The sequence below is a fragment of the Triticum dicoccoides genome, chromosome 3A (genome assembly GCF_002162155.2).
Source record: "Triticum dicoccoides isolate Atlit2015 ecotype Zavitan chromosome 3A, WEW_v2.0, whole genome shotgun sequence".
Taxonomy (NCBI): Eukaryota; Viridiplantae; Streptophyta; class Magnoliopsida; order Poales; family Poaceae; genus Triticum; species Triticum dicoccoides.
Window position 1 is genome coordinate 24,813,717 of NC_041384.1, and position 5,920 is coordinate 24,819,636.

General features: G+C 39.6%; 1 long non-coding RNA gene across 3 annotated transcripts; it reads right to left on the bottom strand.

Annotated features, from left to right (window-relative positions):
* Nucleotides 1–1,695: 1,695 nt before the first annotated feature.
* On the bottom strand, nucleotides 1,696–4,270 carry LOC119271051. 3 transcript variants are annotated; one of them, XR_005134405.1, is made up of 5 exons: nucleotides 3,796–4,270; nucleotides 2,891–2,956; nucleotides 2,409–2,603; nucleotides 2,068–2,280; nucleotides 1,696–1,767 (listed from the first exon to the last, which is right to left on the bottom strand). It is a non-coding gene; the product is annotated as an uncharacterized LOC119271051 (long non-coding RNA). The 3 variants fall into 3 exon arrangements; XR_005134406.1 differs by having other exon boundaries at nucleotides 2,409–2,623; XR_005134404.1 differs by having other exon boundaries at nucleotides 2,409–2,956.
* Nucleotides 4,271–5,920: the final 1,650 nt, after the last annotated feature.

Consider the following 5,920-nt stretch of genomic DNA (forward strand, 5'->3'; position numbering starts at 1 on the left):
TTATTCTGTTACCCTACTTGAACTGATGAATTTAAGCGGTTGAACTGATGAAATTCGAGCGGTTGAACTGATGCTCTGTGTTGCTATTAAAAATCGTTTTTTAGTTCAAATTCTTTTGCAAATTTTTTTGTCAAAAAAAGGGCGTGTAATATATCGTCGGAAAGCTCTTGACATCCACATTACAATCTTATAATTTGTTTTTGCAAAAAAAAATGATTTAAGAGCAGTTTTGAAAAAACCGTTTTTTTCAAAACCGAAAACGCGAATCGTATTTTGGACTTAATTTTCAAATGGTTTGTCGGAATTGAGCAAACGAGATGGCGTTGGAAAGCTTGTGAAAATCCGCATCTTCCATATATCTATTGTTTTGCCTATACTATATGATTCAAAAGTAATTTGAAAAACCGTAAAATTCTGGGCGAAACGTATTTTCGCGATTTTTTGCAAACGGTTTGTCGGATTGACACAAATAATACGGCATTGGAAAGCTACGGAAAAATTGCAACTTTTTCGTATTGAAATGTTTTTCCAATTCCTTACGGTTTAAAAAAGAATTTGTATACGGTCAAATTTGATTTCGAACATGATTTTTTTAAAAAAGTTGGTCAAAATGAGGCAAATAATATACTATTAGAAAGATATCAAAAATACGAAACTTAGTCATATTGAACATTTTCTCAAATTCGCAACCGTTGAAGAGTAATTTGGATTACGGTGAGACCCATCGTGTTGTTTTTCCATCATAAAAAACAGGGTACTTGTACTGATCTATGTGTGCGTTTGTACTGATGTATTCTTCGGAGAGTAATTTTGAAAGATTCCAAGAAAAGAATACTTGAACTGATGTCCATATGGTTTTGTACTGAGTGTGTTTTCCCGTCTGAAAAACAGAATACTCGTACTGATATATGTGTGTATTTGTACTAAAGTTTATTTTGTTTTTTATATGGTTCTTGTAATTTTATGGTACCATAGTCCCCAAACTTGCATGGTTTATATCGTTGAACTGAATGATATTTTTTAAATTGAATTGATATTTTTGCAATGATGTTTTGGACTTCTTCCATTCTATGACTAGAACTTTTAACATTTGGATTTTCATGGGTTTATTGAACTTCCTCAATTTTTTGCATTCAATCCCTTTTGGAACATCGGACACGTCATTGTTTGCACTTCACACTTCCACATTTCTATTTGTTGGAAATGGTTTTTTCTTTTTTTTAATTCAAACTAATCGTTGTTTCTAGTTCGAACAGATCGTTTATTTTACATTCAAAATGTTCATTTTTTTTAATTTAGTCATTTTTAATTCAAACTGATCATTGTTTTTAATTTGATCTGATCACTCTTTTTAATGCAAACTGATTTTTAATTCAAACTGACCATTATTTTTAAGGTTTGCAAATTATAAGGTGGAATTCTCTAGGCCTTTTCGCTAGTGAACTTTCTTCTATAATCTTAAGAACTGATACAATAGATACGTTTGAATTGTTGCTTACAGAAAATGGGCCACTCTTGCTTTACAAAGTGTCACGAAGAATACTACAAAGATGACTATAAGATTTGTGAATTTAAGGCTGTACATAAGTTGTACTGATCCACATGGACAGATTTGCTACGTACAGCTTATGGAATTATACAATATACAATAATTTTCAGCTTTTTATGTCATAACTACACATCAACAAGTCTAGCAGCGCCACCTCTAGACATAGTCTCCTTTGCGCTAGTTGTTACCGGTCTTGTTCCTTGGAATAGCCTCAGTTCCTATAAGATCAAAAGGGAAGGCATGAGAGAGAGAGAGAGATAAATGGAACCAAACCAAGCACACACTTTCGTATATGCAACTACAAGAACAATGACAATGACATCAAGTAAGCGGCTGCATCACACAATCAAACAACTAGTAATTACAAGATCCTTCCCTATAAGAAAACTTAAGAGAAAAAAGGAAATGGAGACATCGAGTAACAATAACAAAAACAAGACATCATACTATGTTCACATCTTTTTCTGCCGACTTCTTGCTATGTTTGAACGTTTTGTTTTGATGGAAGGGCGTGTCACCTGGAACATCTTCTCACTGCCTTCTCTTCCTGCAAAATAATTTTAGCACTACTTGCTGACCTAACACAACACAACATCAGCAGCAATCGCCCTGAGTAGTCCACCCTCTACATCTTCCGCTTCTACTTTTGAAACAAAAAAATAGATGCACATATGACACTCTCAGGACCTCCTCCTCCTCTTCTTCTTGTCCTCGGAATTGTCGTCTGCGTTCTTGAGTTGCAATGGAACACAACACCATCAGCCATCACAATGGATCACATCATATAAAAACGAGTCAAATTTTAGCAACCATAGTGGGTGGAGGATGAGTAGACGAGCAAGGTGGCTAGGGTGTTTACCATGATGATGAGGATGGCGGCAAAGTCGGTGAAGAGGGTGAGCGCGTGCTTGATGTAGTCCATGACGCCGTGGTGCACCCTCTCGATGATCTCATGTGGGGGCATACACCATGTTGAACTTGTTGAGTTCTGATTTTTGAACCTTCCCAGTAGTAATACATGTACTGAGCGGTACAAGAATGTTGAGCAGCTGACCTACAGAAACAAAAACACTCCTAGAGTGCACATGCAAAATCATTTACAAAAAATAGTGGCAGCAAGAAGCAATAAGCAGCCACACATACACGTGTTTTTAAGAGTGAAACAACGGAGAAGGAAAGGCGTATGCAGCATGAACTTCATCCTGTTTTATGCTGAGCACATCCACGGTGCATCCTATTTTCATGTTATCCAAGTGAAAGTACGGTGCTCATTCTGAAGCATAACCACAAGCACTTGCTTCTGTTATATGAACATGGAAACACAAAGGAAATCGGACTCACCATCGGAAGTAGATGAACTGAAAAGCATACAAAAGATGAACTTGTGCATCTTGTTTTTGCTACAACCTGTAAAAATGGAAACATATGAGAGATGGAGTTTTCTCAAGGAGAACTTACCGGGGTCTAGTGTTTGAACTTTTAAATGTTTGTGCTACCAAAAATAGAGAATCGGAGGATGCCTCGACCAGATCGATGACTTCCTCGGCTCTGCGGGGCGCCTCTCATACACCACGAGGGAAACACATACACACACGAACTGACCAGAATACACAACACGGACGGCTAGATGCACAAACTGCTAAGAATACATGTCTTCTCAACTATGAACTAATAAGGATACACAACACGGTCGACTAGCTACGAACTTCTTGAAGAACTCCCCTAACACAAGTTTTAGGTTATTTTTTATGGTTTTTCATGTTCACATTCTTTTCTGAACTCCCTGCCTTCTCGACTATGAACTCCCTGTTTTTAGCAAATAATGAACAATTGTTTTTGAACACACCAAAAGTTGAATGGATCAGTACGTGCTAAACAATGTCAGTTTTTAGAGCGAGGTCGCCGACTGGAGGTGCGGTACTAGGAGTACTGCCGGTTAGGGCAGACGGAAATTATGGAACAAGTATTATCTGCCAGCAAAATAGAGCGTCTCCTTTTACTTTTGTTCCACTAATAACTCTCCTTTTCTTTTATATTTTTTCCTCAAACTTCCACCGGTGAACCCTGGACTTATCTTCTTTTATAATTTGAACTTTTTCAGAATAATTTGAGTAAAGAAAAGCAGAGCAGTATGATTGAAAGGTCTAAATAACTGGATATAGTTCCACTACTTGCCTCAGGCACAGAGGCGTCCCTGAACTTGGCCGTCCACGGCAAAGTACCTGAACTTATCGTACACTGCGTACCTGAACTTGACGTCCATGAGTGGGGAGGGGATGCAGGCCGGCGCGTGAGGTTGGCGACAGTGGTGGGGATGCGCGTTGGCGGCGAGGCAGAGGTGTGCTACTACAGTTTACTCTCCAACATGCAGAGCGACACTCCGTCCCTCCACCACCGCCCCCTTCCCGCTGCTACCACTATGCCGCTGGTTCCCCTCACCTCTGCCACCACCAACTTCTCTCCTCACCCCACCACACCGACGCTCTACCCACACGCCAGCGTGGGACGGCGTATCATTGCGAGTACCTAACTTGCTCATCTCCAGCTCTTCGATGTTGTTACTGCCGTTGTTATTGCCCCCATTTTTTTGAACCTATCTCGGTGCCATATCTGAACCCCCAATTTCTGTTTTATTGAACTGAACCAAAAATAAAAATTGAGCTTAATTTAAGTTAACTAAAATGTAGAAATTGAACTTAACTAAGATAACTAACTGAACTCTCTTTAGTTACTACTAGCTATGTGATCAAAATTTTCTTACTCAGAATAACAAAAAGTTCCTCACTCACTTACCAACTATAGTAAGATGGCATGGACAATCTTAATAAGCATAACAAGATAGCATGGACAATGAGACCAGACTTGCAACAAGAAATTATTCATTTATTAACTCATCAAGTTCCTAGAAACTATTAGCAAGATACAAACATTACTATCTTTGTGATATATGATGGCAAAGAAAAATTAGTACTAAGACATAAAGAAGCACGCTCAAGCTCAGTTAGATACGGAGGAGTAGTATCTTAGAAGCATGAAAATGAAGCACTATTCGGGTACTCAAATAACAAGGGGAATACATCAGATAGCTGAAGTAAAAATAAGAGTTGACTTAACTAAACTAAAAATAAGAATTGAACTGAACTAAAATTGGAAATTGAACTGAACAAAAATTAGTTAAGCTATCTGATGAGTAGCAGCACACACACATTTGTAGCAGCACAAAAACAATCGCAGAGTAGATGAACTGAAAAGCATTTTAGTTTCTTGAGGCATGGTAGACAAACAGCGGCAGCGGCACATCAAGAATCAAAGAGGAAAATGTCCCTGTCCTGTTAAGTAAACAATCAGAATCATCCACATCATCAACTAATAATGAGGGGGGATGTCCAGTGAGCTACCAAGCAACTGCATTTCAAGGAAAGTACCAACCAAAAGCCAATTATCATGTACTTATAGAGCATCCGAGAAGATGTTTCTTTTTGCACACATTTTTTCTAGGTTTTCTGTTCTGAACTTGATCTAAACATTAATGGTAGTACTTCCCAAGGTGCCACATCTTTACTCACTATGATGATGTATTTGTACTGCTCCAAAAACATTCATGGGAGCACAAAATAAGCATATTAAAATGGTGCTCACAAGAATAGTGGCAAACACCTAAAGAGCAAGAAAAGCTAATCAATCAGCATAACAACACTTGTATGCATTTTAATAGCAGAAGCAGAGAAGGAGAGAGATTGCTGCGAGAGAGTGCCATTGACGCAGCGGATAAGCTGGAGAAGCGCTACAGGAGTCCTTTGTTTGCGCAGGCTTGCTCCACGACCTAAACTTCTAGGCTGACATTGGTTCTCCAGCTTTCTTTACACAACCAAACTTCTGTTTTTTTTAATAAGCGAACTGATGGAAAACTTGATGGTGCACTTATGTATTTCATTCAAGGCGAACTGATGCACTTGCAAAGTTAACTTATTGTGTTCCTGTTTTTAACACTGAAACGGATACGTGTTCACAAAATGAATCAACTAAATTTTCCACTTAAGTCTATATTTCATCAGTACTAGTAGGACTGAACCATAAGTGCAGAATTGTAGCAATGCTAAGAAATAGTTTCAGCAGCTGCTCACCCTGGATGTGAGGTGTTGGCACTCGTGGACGCTATCGACGCCGACGACGGGGTCCAGCCATCCACGGGAGCCCCGCTCATGGGCCCCGATGATGAGCTCCGGGCGATCCCCGCTCGCAGACGAGCAGAAGGCGCCGGGAGGAGCCCTGCTCGTGGACGTGGTCGTCTTGGCCCGCAAGGCGAAGGCAGGAGGTGGTGGCCTTTCTACTCCGGTGAAGGGTCCTAACGGCGCTTGAAAGCAGAGGGGA